Consider the following 20,674-nt stretch of genomic DNA (forward strand, 5'->3'; position numbering starts at 1 on the left):
AGTTTGTGTCTTAATTTGAAATACGTGCTTATTCTATAAACGATTTTATTATTTTCTAGTGAATGTTTTTACGCTGAATGAATAGTCACACTTGTGCGCCTACACAGCATTGAACATTTCTTTCACATTCGTGTAGTTGTATTTAATTGATACTAAGAAATAACCACGATTTAGTCTTTCAGCTTTGTTGCTAGAGATAGGTAAACAAGCAATAATAGTAGTTTAAAAAAGTCATATTAATTACACTTATACCTAAATAATATTGCACACAATGTTATCTAAAGAAACATATTAACAAACATCTGAAAGAAAGGTTACTTTAAAAGAATACAACATTTAATAAATAAAGAATACAACATTAATTATGCAGTTTTTTTAATTCCTGTACAAACACTTTCAATGTTAAAACTCTTTCGTATAATCTGTTATCTGGCTGTTTGTCGACAATCGCGTGCGATCGTTGACCTAATTCTGATTTTAAAAAGTTCCGTACATTTTCCCGCGCCGTTTGCGTTTCCGATTGTCAAACTTTTTAGGGCGTTGAGTTAAAATCAAATAAACTTTTGTATTTTTGTTAAAATAAATTTCATAATTGTTAGTGTATAATATTATACGGACAAACAAGCTCGCTCTTTTTGGAACATGTAAATATTTGTTAAAGTTTATCGTATGCTTTTCAATCTGTTCAAATTAAAAGGCGTTTTGCAAACATTGCCGTGTTTTCGTAATAAAAAAAATGGCTACGGGTTGTGTTACAATTAGAATCGGTTTTATTCTTAATAATACAGTAATGTTTAATGTTTATTAAAATAGATATTATTAACTTTTACCGGAATTATAGTCTTTATTTTAATATTATTTATGTCCAAGATGAAGTAATTTACTCTTTTGAACAAGAAAGCAAGCAACAATAGTCCGTAATCTTTAATTTAAAATGCATTGCTATTCTGTGTGTATCTAGAAATCAATTTCACAGTGCAATGGAGGCAGCCAGTAAGTCTATAGAGGAGATAGCTGATCCTGACTTCTTTAATAACGTTAGAAATACTATTGAAAAGGAGTTGGATAAAATGAAGAAAATTGTTAATAATATTAATCAAATGAGAGGTAATTTATATTCTTACTAAGTAATAAACGTCGTGAGTTCTGATTAGTTTTACAGTGTTTTGTCACTTTCAATTAATTATGAATCTGTATTAAGTGAAAACGACAACACTGTATATAATATTTAATATGGAGCTTATACGACGTACATTAGTAGCCCCTGGTTTCTGGTACATTTAGCGGTAGTTTATCTATTCAGTAGCGTTGAAGCTCATACAAAAATGACAGTTTGAATAGATAAACTACCGCCAAATGTAACTTAGAAACCGGGCATAAGACAGTTACTATTTTATCAAATAGACAAATATGTAAAGTATTTAGAATTTTAGTATGTAAAAGTGTATGGGTGGTTCAAATAGCGAATGCAATAGTTATCCAGGTTCGGAGCTAATTCCCCTTCGCAGATAGTGTTTTTTAATCGCTGGGATAAAATTAGGGTATTGTCAAATGGAACACAAACTCAGTACCAACAACACACAAAAAAATCACTACACTATAATTATACTCAGTAGTGTTAGGATCAAGCTATTTAAAAAACTTTAATTCGTGATACATCAAATCACGAATTTTTCCCATAAGGGTCGACACTCGACAGAGGCTAACGAATGCCGCTTACTACGATCCTTACAAAACTTACCTAGCTTCATTCTGCCGTCGTAAATCTAAACACAGTAACTTCAAAATATGCGTTTTGAGAAAAACGCGGTTGAAGTTTAATGGTTAATTTTTGCTCTCATGAAGATACTAATTATTGTATATTATTTCATGCAACTTTTAATGTTAGTGTATAGTTAAATCTTTGATTCTGTATATATATATCTAGTATATTATTATTGTATAAATAATAAAATTAGATAATGTGTTTTAAGCTAGGGTAATAATATAATATTTTTTTCTTTTTTAAGTTACAACACGGTAACTCAACGGTTACTGTGTTGTAACCAAGTTTTACCTATTACTGTGTTGTAACTTTGTAAAGATATTAACATTAGGGGAATTACGACACAGTAAGTATGTACATACTGTGTTATAACTATGTTTCTTAGAAATACGTATAAAATCAGTAATACAGTAAATGAGATACTGTGATTTATTCAAGTATTTGTTGTTTATCTTTGAACAATATTTTATACGCAATCACAGTAACTGAAGAAGCCGTGTTATAATCAAGCAAAAAAAGAAAAATTAAAATTTATTCACGTTAAAAAAACACAGTTAGTATTGAGATACTGTTATTTAATTTAAAATAACACAGATACTGTATTTTTTATTAAAAAAAATGTTTTTTTTGTAAAAATACTGTGTTTTTATTTAATGTATTTCGGTAACTATCCATCGTACAAACAAACCGAAAACTTTCTCATATAGCCTGCGGTCTCCTGATTCCAAAGAACTAAACAAACTATAAACACAGTAACTTAAGTTACTGTGTTTACATTTACGACGGCAGCATTCACATCCATAGTTCTAAAATTTTAATACTACAATATTATTATCTAATTCGTTTATACGTACATAATTATGCAAATTCGATCACGTATACTAATAAATTATTGCGTATAATACCAAATATTCATGGTTCATAGTGTTCATAGTGCTCATACCTAATTAAGTTATCTAAATTACTTCATACTTGTGAATTAAAATGCAATTAGTTGGGCTTATATTGGATTTTGATTAAACTAGCATACAAATTAGGTACTGTTGCGGTAGCTAACAATACGGGTAAAGTAAAGTAGTTATATTTTTTGAGGTTGAATTATAGATGGGTGACCGTTTAATAAAGATGCTTGCTAAGATGAATCGGGAAAGTTCAAATATTATGTTTATTACCCTTATAGAAAGTGGACCTGGCGGACTGAACTCCAGTGGCAACTCTACTTTTTCATATTTTAACAACTTAGTCATATTTTAACCAATCAATACATAACATTAGACTAAAACGTTCCTCATTTATCTTTCTATATATTGGTGACATCCACATTAGAACCCGTTCAGTAGTTTTCAGTAGATCTAAAACAGACAGACGAACAAACATAGTAAGTAACTGATATAAATATACGTACATGGCTTGGTTTTTCAGTGGAGGCGGCGTATTTAGAATCTGATTTGTTGCTGATGATAGACGCGTCCACTTGGGGAGAGATTTCTGAACTCATTGGTCCAGCGCCCATGAAAATTGATGATCTAGCCGTGAAGCAGGAAACTAAACATAACTATTAACTAGTTAATAATTTTGTTTTAATAAACTTTTAAGGAACTCAACACTACCCCGGTTTCTGAGGTACATTTAACGGTAGTTAATTTATTCAATAGCGTAAAAAGAAGCTATTGAATAGATAAACTACAGTTAAATGTACTCAGAAACCGGGCATTAATTATTTTATTTTGCTTTGATTAGCTTTTAACGTACTCTAAACACTGCCGTTATAACTTAGTGCAAGAAAAATAAATATCTAATCGATATATTGAGTTTTATTTACTTCGATCTGCGACCATAAGCTCCTTACTCTTCCTTTTAAAAATACAACTCCCGGACTAAGGATTGCTCTTGGGTCGCGAAGATTTTACAAACATACAAACAACGGACACAAAGCACAACCTGACCCGAAACCATATTATTTGTGAATCGCACAAATAATCGAGTAGCGGCGCGGTGACGTTAACCACTGCGCTACGATGGCAGCCTATATGCTATAAGCTTATATAGCATTCTTAAATGTTTAACTATAACCTTACACCCGTACATTATACTAGCTGACCCGTGCAACTTCGCTTGCGTCACATAAGAGAGCCATGATTATTCCCGTTTTTGTAACATTTTTCACTAGTGCTCTGCTTCTATTGGTCGTAGCGTGATGATATATAGCCTATAGCTATTCTCGATAAATGAGCTATCTAACACTCAAATAATTTTTCAAATCGGCCAGTAGTTACTGAGATTAGCGCGTTCAAACAAACAAAAAAAAATAGTATAGGTTAAGGTAATCCATACTTATAAAATTCCATAACGAACGTAACATCAAACGTCATACCATACAGTCCTATTGTTTCATGAAGACACTTGAAATACTCTCGGACATCATTCTTTACTTTATGCCAAGACTTAAATAAATATACTACCTTCTAGTATGAACTAACGCTACAATATTCTCATCCCCATGAATTACGAGTGCAGTAAGCATAACAAGATTTACGTTACTACTTATTTCAACATAATATACTATATTTTTAAATAAACCTTTATCTGTGCAAAGGTTTGCAGCAAGGGGACGCTCAATTCTTTTTAAAAGGATTTTCGATGCGGCTGCCTGGTAGAGCCGGTTTCCACCAATTTTACAACGATATTAACAATTGAAAATGGCCCTTGTTCCTTTGTAATAAGGTTTACGAAGGCTGTATACAGTGTGTTGGTAGAAATTCTCGTGAATTATTCGCTCCAGAGGTTCGAAGTACGGCAACGGTCGGCGGGCGACAGTAGCTAGCTATTTTACGACACTCGACAACGAAATTCTTTCCGAGTGAAACGGCTAAAAATCGAATTGAATTTGATGTTGACAATTGGTATTTTATTTACTGTAAATGTTTGACTATAAATTACGTACGTATTCGAAAGTGAGCATTTGAAATTAGGTTAATTTTGGGCATGTAATTGCATGGAAAGTAGAATTCGGTAAATAACTAGTTAATAATTATTTGTCTAACTGTAGCGCAAGACAAAACATATTTCACATGCTCTTTCCCCTTCAGCATTTTCCTGAAAAATAAGAATATAAGTACCTAACTAGGTTTAGGAAATTTTGCCAGTTACACAAACCTGAAAATTTGAGTGAAACTTTGCTTTTCAGTCATTACAATATCAATTAAGTAGGATAAATAATATTTAGTTTAAGAAATCTCACTTACTTTTTCTTGCATTATTTATTATACATTTGTAAAGCTTTTAAAAGCAATCCTCTTTAAGTACAAATTCAAATTCTCAAAGACACAATTATTTTTCATATCAAAGATACGTTGTGGCAAGTTATTCGCTTATATATCTCGGTTTAACCCCAGAGCAATACGGTAAGCGAACTAATACGACCCGCCGTCAAGGGAGCAGGGATATAACTTGAATACGAATCAAAAACCAAGTTTATTGCAGAAGAACTGCATTTTATAGATACTCGACGTTTTGGGGTAGTTTCTATGGGATTTTTTCTTTATGGAGTATTTGCATATGAAGTTCTGTTTGCAAGTAATAGTATAGTGTTAAGTCCTCCATTTCCGGTATATGGCAATAAGTTCGCCTTGTATTATTTTATATACATATATTACATCGACCTAACTTGTAAATGGCGCAATGTGGTTAAATAAAACAGGTATGCCGTATGAGATTATAAAAGACTTGTTATTTTTTTTAAATAAGCTATTGTTTTGCTCTACTGCTAGGTAAAGGCCTCTCCACTTTTTTCCAAATCTCCAAGTCTGCTAATGTCTCGATGATTTTTTCTTCAAATCATTGTTGTAGTTACGCCTTGGTTTGCATGATCTTGAAGAAAAAAACATTTTTGAGTGAAAAGAATAGCATCGATGCTGAAACTATACGCGCTAAAAAGTAATAATTCAGCTCTTTATAAGAATAATTTCTTAAAAATTGCTTTAAAATTGAAAAAGTCTGCAGTTAAAATCATAAACGTAAGTACTATTTTAGAATACATGCATATTTAAACTCACTTTCAAAGCGTTTAACGTGAAATAGTTTTTAAAGAAAAAGCTAAAGTGGTCGAGCTACAATGAAGGTAGTCGAAAGTTACCGTAAATAGCCGAGACTTGCCGAGTGTAGCCGATAGTGCCCGAAGGTGGCCGAAGGTTACCGAACTGAGGAGTTTAGAAGGCGATCTGTCGTCTGATAGCCGCTCCTTGTTTTGTTGCTATTGGATTTTTGTTAGCGTCAAAGGGTCTTTGTGTTTTGAAGTACGTAAACTTTTGTGAAAGATTGAAGTACTATCACGAACATAAAGTAGATGGGACCATAGTTTAAAAACGACTGTTTACGGCTGACTAACTTTCAGGGAGAAAGAGAGAGATTATTAGATTTTAAATTTAAAGTAAGTACCTATATATCTTAATCCCGTACCTATATATTTTATCCAGTCCCGTCAATATCAATCCAGTTTGTTTTGCATGTGAGAGAAATAAATATACATTTGTACATCATAAATCCTAAATTGCTATTATTTTTTAACATAACATATGACATCTTACTAAGACCTGTAATTGCAATTACTATTAACGTTGTTTAAGTTCTCACACATAATTCTTTACAAAACAACGTCTTTTAATAAAGATTTTCAACAAAGAAAAATAAAGCGACAGCGCTGTGCATAAAGAAGGTTCGCTCAAGATAGCGAAAATAACACGTCACATACTGAGGGATTGAAAATTTATACGTTTACGTTCCCTCTAGCGGAATAATGTGCTTATTTTTCATGATTACCCTCCGAGCTGACAAGTGATAAAATAACAATTTAACTGTTACAAGTTGAAGAGATGATTTTTCTATGGTAAAGACTACTTTGTTTGAAGATTAATTTATCTACTATCAACAACCGTTTGTATGAAAATCAAATCAGCGCCTCTAGCGGGTGCTGCAGGAACTATTTATGGAGTACATTTTAAATATACATCTCTTCGATTAACAATTCTAATATGACGCTACTTTCTACATATGTAAATATGCTAAAAATGCTTAACTAACGATGAATTTATCGAAAAAACTAGTATGACAAAAGACTCAAGACTTAACCTCGTCCTCATTTCCGGGAGAAAACTCTTGCCCTCTTGCCTTACACAATTAATTTGGTAACAGGCACGTTAATATTTAGAAAAAGGAGTAGAGATCCTCATCTCCACAAAATCGCCCTACATAACCTTGAAATCGAACACAAAACTTCCTACCCCACAACTGGCAAACATTTAGTATTAAACAGCTTCATTCATTTCTATATGGCTTTAGGGAATAAACGATGGTCGACTATTACCGCTACTAATATTTCTGGGCCGCAAAAACGTTTTACTGCCCTCTAGGGGCTAACTTGTGGGTGTACCGTAATGTATGTTGTTTTACAATGTTTCGAGTTGAACCGTGACTTGGAATATATTGCAAAAAACATAAATAAAACGAATGTTAACACTCTCGAGGGGATCAATGAATGCGCAGAAATTGATGGGATGGTAAGTTTTTGTTTTTATGACATTATTGTGTTTAAAGGAGCTAGCATTTCAGGCTAATCAGTAGTTAAAGGTTCCTGGTATAACTCCCTGTCTTTTTGAGGAAATTCGTGGTCAGAGGTAGGTATTGGTGTTGCTGTTTTGGATGTATCGGCAGATAGATGTCACAGCAATCTTGTAATAAACGAAAAAAAATACACTTTTATATTTTAACCACATAATATACAGGGTGTCCCAAAACTCAACGATAATCCGAGACAGGATGAAAGGCCAAGTCATACCGGCTATAGGAAAAATAAAAAAAAAATTCCATATCACTTAGTTCAGCAATAATAGACACTTTTCAAAAAAGTTGAAATTCCACACCCTTGGTCGCATTTTCAAGTCCTGTGATCACCAATGTTACAATTTCGCTGTGTTTTTTTGAATTTCGTGATCTTAATTAAATATGCTATTAATCGTATAACAAATTAATGCACAAAACATTGTTAATTTAATTAAAAAAGTTAAGTTTTAGTGAGTCATCTTTCTCAAAAATATCGTTAGTCAACTTTGACGCTTCATACTGAAAAAAAAATGTACTACACTACCCTTGGCAAGTTATTTCAAAAGTTGGCGCATTTAATCAAGATTTCAAAATAGTATAACACTTGCCACTTTTCTTGCCATTAAAAATGTTATTTTTATTTGAACGAAGAGTATCCCCGCAAATGGATCGGACGCAGTGGTACAATTTTATGGCTTCCTTGTTCTCCCGATCTAAATCCAGTAGATATTTTTTACTGGGAATGCATAAAAGAAAAAGTTTATTCGAAATCAATACAAAATCTATCAGAACTTCGCCAGAAAATTGACACAGCGTCAGAGGAAATAAATGCAAGGAATTTTGATTGACCGGTGCAAAGGTCTTTTGTAAGGCGTTGCAGAGCCTGAATTCATGCTAGAGGAAAACAATTCGGAATTACTTTAGTTTAAGGAGAATAATTAAATAAGATCGATGGTTCGTTCATTGTTTTTTTTTTAATTGTTATAACCTATTATGTTTATTACATTAAATATTTGTTATGGACTGACTCAATTACATCTTTACTGAAAATAATTGCTTTCCTCTGGCACGAATACAGGCTCTGCAACGACGTACAAAAGATTTTTTCACCAGTCAAGCAAAATTCCTTGCATTTATTTCTTCTGACGCTGTGTCAATTTTCTGGCGAAGTTCTGATAGATTTTGAAAAGACTTATTCTTTTATGCTTTCCCAGTAAAAAATATCTACTAGATTTAGATCGGTTGAACGAGGATGCCATAAAATTGTACCACTGCGTCCGATCCATTTGCGGGGATACTCTTCGTTCAAATAAAAATAACATTTTTAATGGCAAGAAAAGTGGCAAGTGTTATACTATTTTGAAATCTTGATTAAATGCGCCAACTTTTGAAATAACTTGCCAAGGGTAGTGTAGTACCTTTTTTTTTCAGTATGAAGCGTCAAAGTTGACTAACGATATTTTTGAGAAAGATGACTCATTAAAACTTAACTTTTTTAATTAAATTAACAATGTTTTGTGCATTAATTTGTTATACGATTAATAGCATATTTAATTAAGATCACGAAATTCAAAAAAACACAGCGAAATTGTAACATTGGTGATCACAGGACTTGAAAATGCGACCAAGGGTGTGGAATTTCAACTTTTTTGAAAAGTGTCTATTATTGCTGAACTAAGTGATATGGAATTTTTTTCTTATTTTTCCTATAGCCGGTATGACTTGGCCTTTCATCCTGTCTCGGATTATCGTTGAGTTTTGGGACACCCTGTATATTAGAAATCTGGACCATGGGAGACGAAGTTTCAAACATATCTAATTGATTTCATCAAGCCTTTGTGTCTAGCATCCAGATAGAATCAGGACCACAACAACAGTCTACATTTCACAAAAAATCTGTCTTAATAATAAATGTCCATAATTGTTTTACATCCAAAATCTTACTCACAGAACAATTCAAATACGAAAAAATACACTTACACGTTTGTTTTTTATTCGTAAACTTTTTCAAGAGTTATAAATAAGGAATACGCAAGATTTACAATAGAAGGTGAGTTTTTATAGCTTAGAAAATGTCTCTTTTGTTTTTCTTTATACGGTTTTTTCTGAGAAATAAATGTGTTTCGGGGGTTTACGATCGGCTACTGTGATTGTTACCTCATTGAATTTACTCTTATATTACGTTTCGGACATATTTCTAGGTATAATAAAATGTTTCATAAAAATTGCTTTTCAATTTGAATGAATAGAGTTGGTTTTCGTAAAGTTCTTGTGTTTTTGGGCTGAAGAAAGACTGAAAGGATAACATGGTTTGTTCTTTAATTTTCTAGAGAAAAAAACGAATTGAAAAGCTATTAAAACTAAGAATAACTAATAGAATAAGTTAATCCAGGAAGTAGAGCAGAAGTATAAGATTGTTTCCTCGTATACATAAAAAAAGTTGAAGTACATCATTCATAACAGTCTAACCAGGGTTTAAAATCAAAAATCTAAACACTTGTACATTTTTCTCTAAAATACTACAACTTAGAAAATGTGTCTATTTTTTACAGCCTGAATCGTAAAGTCTTTCTAAGACAACTCAACTAAATACAAAACCAAAATCCGAATTCGATTTCAATATTTCAAACTAATCTCAATCTATTAACCGTTTACAGCAATTAGCTAACGTCACTGGTATACAAACGGGAGCGGTATCGAATGCGTGTCTTATCACGTTGGTAGCCCGAGATCATCCTTCGTCACGGAACCTAAGACCGGGAGGGAGATCACTTTGATAAGGACAGTTCATTGCACGGAGGGTGTTTAAGAAATTATACACATTAATAGGCTTTAGAATTTAGCTGAAGAATTTTATACAGTCGGAACTCGGACCACCGTTTCACATAAAAAATAGCAAGTTTTGTAAATATTTTGTTTTAGAAAAGTAATATAGTGTTCGACCGACTCATCATATTTGACCGGTGATCATCTGGTTTCGGGTTTTTATTCCCGTTTTGGGCAAAGCTTTATTATTCTTATTTATTTATATAACAATATTATTACTATTCACACACTTAGAAATTGAAAATCAATCCTCGTTCACATGAAATAAATATCACTCTTAAATACGACTAGATATCATATTACCCTTCATGTGATACATTTTCTACAACCATTACAATTTGCAAGTTCTATCTAATATCTAATTTAAATCAAAGTGTCGCACTGCGTCTATCAGGATATCATGAAAATAAAGCTCCCGGCATAGTTCGATGCAGCAATTATAATAAATTTAGCGGGAACGTGAAGGTGAGTCGAATTTAGTTGGGCTGCAAGCGACTTATATTGTACGGGCCCCTTGGGTACCACTGAGGTTTAAAGTACTGCCACCGACAAATGTCTTTCCAAGTGAGTTTTAAATTGAACCTGGCTCGTAAGTTTTGTATGTTTGTAAAATGTATGCTGTTCTGCCCTTAGTTGTGCTAGCTAGTTGTCTGCATGTAAATTCGTCAATCCTCTTTCTTGTTAGAGCAAATGGAAAATTCTTCATAAAGATCTTTCTTTGAGCAGAGTTTGTATTTGAAAAGGAATCGTATGTTTTTTAAGATCAAAAAATCCTGACCAGGGTCAATAAAATGTTGATTTCTAACTTAATTTGTTTAATCTATACACAATGTATGCAAAAAAAAAACAAATTAACATAACAAATTTACATTCAATTTTGCAGACAACTAGCGAACATCACAAAGGTAAGAACAGCATACATTTTACAAACATACAAAACCTACGACCCAGCCAAGTTCATTTTTATAACTCACTTGGAAAGACATTTGTTTTTTTTTACATATTTTTGTCTAGTTATTATTAAGTCATAACGAAGCCTTTAAGCAGGTATGCAATAATGCATAATGTATGTAAAAAGTATCGACGTAAATTTTAAGGAACACTTACACAATCATTCACACGTTTTATCGAAACTCCTTTTCAATTCTATCTAAGTAAAGAGTCTATTTCCCGTAAACTTGTTGCTATATCATGTCCTATAAGATAAATATAAACCTTGCAGCCTCCAGCTCATCTCATATGCTGCAGATGTGGTTAGCCCCGTTCTATTTCAACTTTTCATCTCTGTCCGTAGCAATTTGTGCCTTGGGTGCACTGGTGTATCTATAAATTTGAAGTTAAGAATCGGAAAACTTGCCATTGTCTTGTTGAGGATACTTTAAAATAATGTTTATTCATGACATATTAAGTACGTTGATTATTTTATAGAGTTGATGAAAAAACGTTTAATGAAGTCAATTGTACGAGACTCTGAAATGATTCGTAAGGCCATACAAGGTGTTATTAGCGAAGAACTGTTTGAAGTAGGTAGCAAGTCTGGACTTTATTTAATACCTTTTAGACCTTCTGATCCTAGTGATGATATAAATAATGTTGTTGACTGTAGTGATAAGGATTCAGAATATTAGCTAGTAGCTGTACAAAATATACAACAAATTCCATTCTTCATATATTTCGAATACATCTTATGTTACCGAAGCAGTTACATATTGCCATACTAAAAAAAGCCCAGAGTATCCCAAGACTAAATGCTATTTCAACGGGGTTTTCTATAAAGTTTAGATAGTTTTAGGCAAAATTGAGCATCGGATTAAATTCGCTGCATATACGGAACGTAGCACAATGCACAAAACTAGAAATGCACTAACACTTTTCTTCAAACTTGTACCCTAACGTTCAACTTAAATTAACTCTGCGTACATCAGGTCTTCCGTTAATCTGACATCTACATATGTTGTTGAAACGAAGAAATCGTTGTGTCTCGCTCTAAAGCAATTTATCCTTGTCTAACTGAGATATATATCAGATGGAACTAATTCGTACGCTGCGGCGAAACTGAACGACTTTACAACACTTTCGAGTTATCTTTAGGTTTGTTTTTAACTTATATCTACGGAAATTGTGGCTGGTGTTCGAAATTATTTGATTTTATACCCGATTAGTACTTGAATTGCCTTTGTTGGATTGCTACGGGATTAAATTGTGTTCGTGCTTTTGATATGAAATTGAGTATGTAATGAATTCGTGGTTCTGCGTTTCGGAAGAACGTTTTGAGTGCTTTTGTTCACATTTGGACTGAATCAGTCAGAGTACATACGTACTCTTTAAAGTGTGACATATTTCTATTATGCTATTTATTGATTAAACACGAAAATGAAATCGATATACTTACATAAAAATGAAATAAAGTAAAATACACTTTGCTCGAATCATAAAACTGAAAAACGATTAGCGAAGTACATATTACTACATATGTTTACGGCAATTTTAAATAAACATTAATAACATAAATATTTAACAATTTAGTAGAGCTTTTTCGAAGATCCCGAGGACGGCCCAAGACGATAATGGAAACTGTAGTGCAAAAAAACATGAGCAAGTGTAAGGTTTCCTTAGATGATGTCGAGGATAGCCAAGAAAAGAGGAAAGATTACTAAGGCTGAACACACTACCATATAGGGTGCATAGCAGGAAGGAAAGAGAGAGAGTACTGTATCGGTCTCTAGGTCTCTCCTTTATCGCCGGCGTCTGGCGCACGATCGGCGCATCCCACCTTAGTGAGGACCTTGGGCGGCGGCTACGGGGACACTGCCGTCCAGTTAAATAGGTCCTCTCGAGGGTTGCCGATGGGTTGTTGTGTCCGGCCCATCGGCATTTAGGTAATGAGGTGCTTTAGGCAGCCTCTGTGAGGGACCCCTAAATTGGGGCATCCGCGTGGCGTGCGGCTTGCGGTACATGCTTCGGCAGTTATCCCGCCGCACGCCGCCACAAGCGGCCGTGAGGATACACGTGGCGGTTTAGTGGGTATGCCCGCCCTTCTGGTGGGAGAGCCCCACATAACCCTGCACTCAACCCAGAGAGCAGGTGTATGCATAAAACATTAGCCACGTTAAAAAAAAAAAAAAAAAAAAGGTCTCTCCTTTATATTTTTTGTGAAAGATGAATCCCTAGAGTCACTTTACCTATTATAAGGTCGTATGCACATTAATACCTTGAACGTTTATTAAAGAAAAGCATCTTGGCAAAGTTTTCAACTTCATAATTAGCAGTTTAATAAGTTTTCAGTGCAGTATTCACGCCAGCAATAAGTTTATTAGCTTCTGCCCGCTAGTTCTTCATTAGTTTTACTTGATATTCTAACTCATTTCTCTTTAATTTGGCTAAAAAACATTGAGCTTGTATCTGAATGTCGTAGATCATCGCATAGTACATTATAAGTAGTGTAGTTCTCGTAATATAAAATGTAATTATTTACAAGCGAAGCAAAAATCAGAAAATGCGAGATGCCAAATTCCCGGGAGGAGTATTTATTTCTGTTGGAATGTGATTTATCGCAGAATTAGCAACTCAGGCTTTAATAACATATCCGTCAAATATAGTACCTAGTAATTAACAATAGCTATCTGTAGCTCGATTCTCTACTACTATCAACTACCGGCAACCGAACTGTCATCGAGAAATTTTGTATGATAATCTGATCAGCGCCTCTGACAGGTGTCGTAGGAAACATTTTGGCAGTACATTCTAAATGTCAAATTTCGATAGCTAGCCGGTTGTCGGTAGTCGATAGTGGTAGAGAATCGAGGTACTGGAATATCACAATAGGCCTTCTATTACACGGGACCCTCAACATCGACATAAAAATGTAGGTGTATCAAGATGAATCATATACTTCTGACCTACACCTTCGCTTACTACTATCATGAACAATGAATGCTAGGAAAATCTTCTCTGCCCATTTCATAGTATTGGCTGACGGCTCAAAGTCTAGTTTTTCCTAAGGTTCCTTACATCTATAGGTACAAATGTAACACAAATCAGCTACATGAGTGAATCGAGCCGTTTCCTTCGAGTTCTGGAGCGCTGAGCGTAATAAATTCCACATTATTACAGACAGCAAGTTTCCAAGTAAACAGTGCCCTATTGTTCGCTAATTCGTTTCGCTGTGGACCTTAAAATAAGCGATAGCGGAAAAACGCAATGGTATATCTTAGCCTGAAAAGTGGTTGAAAAGTTCGGTTGAAAAGTGAGTAAATCCTGGGAGGAAGCAGTAATATTGTCGAGTTTTTGGACTTAAGAACTTAATTCTTATGAAGACTTGAATGTTTTTTTAACTTTACATCAACATCTGATAGTAAAAAAAAATTGCTACCAGACCACGGAATTTTGGTTTTCTTTATGACTTTATGATTCATACCTATTACCTGCATAAAGTAGGTTGGTTATGTACATTACCGGGCAATTTTTTTATTAAATAAATGTAAGCATTATACAGACTCTAAAACAAAAGATAACTATTTAGTCCGGAATTAGATAAAATCATGAGTTAACAATTTCGAGTTGCCCAAATTCGTCATTTCAGTGGTTATCTACAGAAGTGTTTACTGCAGACATAAGGTAGCCCTTACCCGCTAATTCTCATAACTTGACCCACACTGATACATATCGCCGAGTCAGCCGCGCCAGCAGACTCGCGGCCGGGAACTCCAGCAAATTCCGGAAAATTCCCGGCCAATCAGACACAACGCGTCCCGGGGGGCGCGGGATACTGTGACCATGTTACTGATGTGCCATCTTTTATCAACCCTGGGTAGAAAGAAACGGTGTGGCGAACATTTTTGTTTACTTTTTTTACCAGCTACGATTTCAAACGCGGTGTGAAAATTCGTAGGTAAAAAAAGGATTTGTTAGTCAAAGATTTTATTGTAAATAACCTTTAATGGGTATCCTTGTGAGTAGTAGTTTCATGAAAATCCATTCAGTAATTTTGGTGGGAAACAGTATCAAATATTATCATAAACTTTTATAACATTGGTAGGATTTTTGTCTTACTTTTGTTTGGACCTGGGTTAAACCGTTGTCCTGCAGTGGGATAATATACATTTGTCTGATAGCGCATGTGCCGCTACAACTAAGATATTTGTACATTATTATGAAAGTGTGTGTCTTTCAACTATTTCAGCAATATTTATCACATACATACCTACATAATAAAATCACACACCTTCCCATAGGGGTAGGCAGAGATCAAAAACATTTCTTATAATGTAAGAGTAACACTTTGAAAATGGTTTTCATTGCAATGATAGTGCAAAGATTACTCTGAACTAAATAGATTCAATTATTTGAACGTTAACTTACAAATATGTTTAAAGAATTCCTTCCTAAAGACGTATCCACACTACAGTTAAGTCTGTTTCACACTAGGTTTCAAACTAGGCACTATTTTACTTGCAACTTCGATAACGTATTTTAAACGGATCATACGGGTGGATTTCTGTGAATCTGAACACTTTTGATTCTCACAAATGCGTCGCTAACAGTTTCGCCAATTTTATTTGGAAGGTGATCAATAAAAATGTTGAAGAGTTTTGAAGCGGTTACTGAAAATTGTAGGAAGCTTATTTGAAATACGGAATCGCTTTTTTACCATAATGATGTGTTCTTTTAGCCAATAGTTGAATTAGGCAGCTTTGGACGACTTGGTTTATAATGGTAGTCTCTGTCCTTTCAACAAGAAGATTCTTCATTTAACAATGTTTATTGTTTATTGGGATCTTATTGTTTTCTGATAGGACTGGAGACAGGACCAACCATTTTGCGTTTACTTCGAGGCATATAAATCAGTGACTTTAACCTTCTCCGAGCTTTGAAGATCAACACCGATTTATTCTGTTGTAATATAATATAAATAATGGTTAATTAGGCGTTATCAAACTCCATCCTGCTACTACGATACCAAAAAAACATTTTGCATTTCCCGGGAATCAAATCTGGGAACATCTACAGACATACAGAGACCATTGAAACTAGTATTCGCTATAAAACTGAACAATTTGGAGGCTAGCCAAAGTTTCTTCAGTTTGTGCCACCTTGCCTTTAAGTAAGGCATTTGTAACAGAATTCTAACGAAATATCTCGATTTGGAAACTTTTATTGAACTCTAGATTGTTCTACGAGTTTACGCGTTGAAGGATTTCCTGAGAATAAATATTCTATGTGTTAGTTTTATTTGTAAACTACCTGTGTGTTTATTTTATCCAAAACCTTTGAGTCGTTTTTGTTTTTGAATACAAGTATTTTTCTACTTATCCAGAGCCTCCGGTTTTTTTTGCCCGCTTATAAAGGTTAGTGTCAATCACATAATTGCCTGACTGAACAGACTATCTGTTTGCGACCACGACCTGTGAAAGCATTGCCAAAACATGCTCAAGTTAAATGCCCGGTTTGCGATTATTTGCACGTCCTACAATCAATCCCATTGATTAGCCTTATTCTCCCACATTCTCCCCAATCCTAACCAAAAGCCGAAAACATTCGTGTATTTACAGCTACCCTGAAAAACTTTAACAGCTTGTAAAAAGTGCAAAACTGGGAACAGGAAGAGGTCAAAGTGGGCCTTTAAATAACGTACACAACGTCCGAAACTGCCCAGTTTAAATAGTTTGAATAGCTACGAATGTACAATGAAAACTAATACCGTTTGGTCGGAAAAGAGGCGGCCATTGTTTTGTATGGAAGATTAAAATGTGGAGCTTAGAATAAGATTGTGTGCATTATGTAGGCTTGATGTGTAGTTATAAACTGTAGCATATTTTTTTACTTTTGATGTTGTATCGACTTCAAATCGAGTAAATGTTATAGCTATACGCTAAGGGGGATCGATTTGATATAAACATCTCTTCGATTAGATAGTTTTTAAAGATACAAATGAAAGTTTGAAATCAAAATAGTCATTGGATTTTACGACGGGCAGCTGTTCAATAAATTGACATATAATAATACCTATTAGACAGTAGTTTCTTTGTTTCACGTTAAACAAGTCAATACGTACAGAAATATAATATAACTATTGTCTTTCTTAAGTCTTGATTCCAAACGGCTTATAATTTATGAAACTTACTTAAGTACAGAAGTAGTAAAGGTTTCTTTTTGTGCTTTATGTAAAAACTAGCTGACCCGCGCAACTTCGCTGGCGTCACATAAGAGAGAATGGGTAAAATATTTCCCCATTTTTATAACATTTTTTAGTGGTACTCTGCTTCTATTGGATGTAGCGTGATGATATATAGCCTATAGCCGATAAATGGGCTATTTAACAGTGAAAGAATTTTTCAAATCGAACCAATAGTTCCTGAGGTTAGCGCGTTCAAACAAACAATCAAAGTCTTCAGCTTTATAATATTAGTATAGATAAATAAAATTATATAATACACATTGTATACTAAACTATCAAACAAAAATCAACTCGACAGGCTCTCGATAATTTCACCAAGTACCACGAACAAGGCGAGAAACTTGATCAAGAAACTTTGAACTAACCATAATGTAAGTTAGTCATACTGATCAAAGTTAAATTATCCTCGTGTTATTTGATCAGGTAATTGAACAATGTGATTAATTTAACAGCGCTTATTGGGACTGAAGTGTGATCGAGGATTTGAAACAGAAATGTTTGAAAGGATTTGTGTATGGACTGGAAATTATGTGTTTAGTGTGCGATTTTCTAGGTAAATTCTGCTTTTTGGTGACGACTAACGTTTATTGGACTAGAACGAGTTGTAATTCGTTGGTTTAACGAACTTCATCATCTCAGCCGGGAATCGTCCACTGCTGGACAAAGGCCTCCCCCATCGAGCGCCAATAGGACCGGTCCTGGGCCGCCCTCATCCATCGGACTCCGGCAACCCTTACCAGGTCGTCGGTCCATCTTGTGGGGGGCCTGCCAACACTACGTTTCCCGGTTCGTGGTCGCCACTCAAGAACCTTTCTGCCCCAACGGCCGTCGGTTCTGCGAGCTATGTGCCCTGCCCACTGCCACTTGAGGTTCGCAACTCTTAGGGCTATATCGGTTACTTTGGTTCTCCTGCGGATCTCCTCATTTCTGATTCGATCTCGCAGGGAAACTCCGAGCATAGCCCTCTCCATTGCCCTCTGGGTGACTTTGAGCCTTCTGATAAGGCCCATAGTGAGCGACCACGTTTCACCGCCATAGGTCATCACTGGCAACACACACTGGTCAAAGACTTTCGTCTTGAGACACTGCGGTAATTCGGACGAGAAGATGTGTCGGAGCCTCCCGAACGCTGCCCAGCCGAGTTGGATTCGACGAGTGACCTCTTTCTCGAAGTTGGACCTACCTAACTGGACAGTTTGTCCTAGGTAGACGTAATCGTCAACAACTTCGAGTGTAGCGTCGCCGATCTTGACAGGGGTGGGTCTGACATGGTGGTTCGACATGATTTTTGTCTTGTCCATGTTCATTTTGAGACCCACTTGTTGGGATACGCTACTGAGGTCATCGAGCATTGCGCCTAGGTCTTCCATGGTCTCAGCCATGACTACGATATCGTCGGCAAATCGAAGGTGAGTCAAATACTCGCCATTGACGTTGATGCCGAGTCCTCTCCAATCCAGAAGCTTGAAGACGTCTTCCAGTGCAGCGGTGAACAGTTTCGGAGATATTACATCTCCCTGTCTCACGCCACGCCGCAGCTGGATAGGTTTCGAGTTCTGGTCTTGAAGGCGGACTGACATGGTGGCGTTTTCGCATAAGCACTTCAACACTTCGATGTACCGATAGTCAATTTGGCACCTCTGGAGAGACTGTAGCACTGCCCAGGTCTCGATCGAATCGAAGGCTTTCTCATAGTCCACAAACGCTAAACATAGGGGCCGGTTATACTCCTCGGACTTCTGTATAACCTGCCGCAGCGTATGTATGTGGTCTATGGTACTAAAGCCTTTTCGGAAACCGGCTTGTTCGTGAGGCTGGAAGTCATCGAACCTGTTAGCGAGACGATTCGTAATAACTCTCGAGAACAGCTTGTAGACGTGACTCAGGAGCGAGATGGGCCTATAGTTCTTCAAAAGAGCTTTATCGCCCTTTTTAAAGAACAGCACCACCACGCTCCTGTGCCATGCCTTAGGCGTGGTACCCTCGTGGATGACAGAATTAAACAGTTTTCGGAGAGCTTCTAATATCGGCTGTCCGCCCGCTTTTAGAAGCTCTGCTGTTATTCCGTCATCACCTGGAGCCTTGTTGTTCTTGAGCTGTCTGAGAGCCATACTAATCTCGCGCAGGTCGATGTCCGGGATATCTTCGGTATAGTGTCGGGTTAGTGCGGCTCTTGGATCTGTTGCCGCACTGCAAACAGGTGATCGTGTGATCGATGAATCATTATGAAATATAAAAATTTATATGTTAGCTTACTTTATTAGAAAAAAGGAATACATTGTTTAGTAGTTTAGAAGTAGAGTTATATTAACTAAGCAAGAAAATTTATAATTTACTAGACGCATTGCAAGCTTTAAAAAACATATCTACAATATGAATATTGCAAGGTGCAACTTTGAGATTACTACTTTAAATAACGGAAGTCAAAATCAAACCCACAAAATTACCTCTAATATTAATTAATCACTTAATTTCCTCGTACATCCTACCAAATTTAGAGGGGACTCAAAATCGAAGTGTATTCGAACAAAAAACTTTCCCGTTCAATATTGGAGTTTTATTTAGGAAGTTCCAAAGTCGTGTGACACAGGGCCCGTAATTAAGCTTCGTGTTCCTACAAATCTTCTGCGATAAAGATCCCACTTTAATTGGTTTTCTGTTTTTACACCAGTGTGAACACAAGACGGATTCGCTCGGGAATCCTCCAACTGCACTCGCTAGTAAATTGAAAAAGTTAGCTTTCTCCCCAGTTATAATGTTGGTTTTTATATCAAATGGACGGACCAATGATTCTACTGTAATCACATGTTCGTAAACGTCTGGTAGAAGTAAAAAAATCTGCATTTTTTACTCTTTTCGACTTGCAGTACCAGTCAATGCTAAAGAATTCGTGCTCGCGTGAGCAAATATTGTGAAGTGACGTTGCAAGCGCGACAAATCTATCTTAACAATATTTCAGTTATTTTACGTCGTGTGAAGTTGTCAACGGCAAAAAGCGACGGATGTTCACATTTTGTCATATTGCACTGCACTGCATCACGTCATATGCGAAATCATTTGTCACGTTGGACAAAGTTACCCAGTTACCATTACAAATTAAGCATCATAAATAGTTAATTATATACCTTCTCGTAACTAGTATCATAGATTTTCATGGAGCTTCCTTCACGACAGTCTTTATATGACATACCTTAATTATTCATTTCTTCATTCATCGTTTTGTCAGTGGTCAATCTAGTATCAAAATTATTTGTTGTATTAAGTACTTTGACAGAGAATAACTCTGCCACAGCACTTTCGACTTGAAG

This window comes from Anticarsia gemmatalis, chromosome 21 (assembly GCF_050436995.1).
Source record: "Anticarsia gemmatalis isolate Benzon Research Colony breed Stoneville strain chromosome 21, ilAntGemm2 primary, whole genome shotgun sequence".
Classification (NCBI taxonomy): domain Eukaryota; kingdom Metazoa; phylum Arthropoda; class Insecta; order Lepidoptera; family Erebidae; genus Anticarsia; species Anticarsia gemmatalis.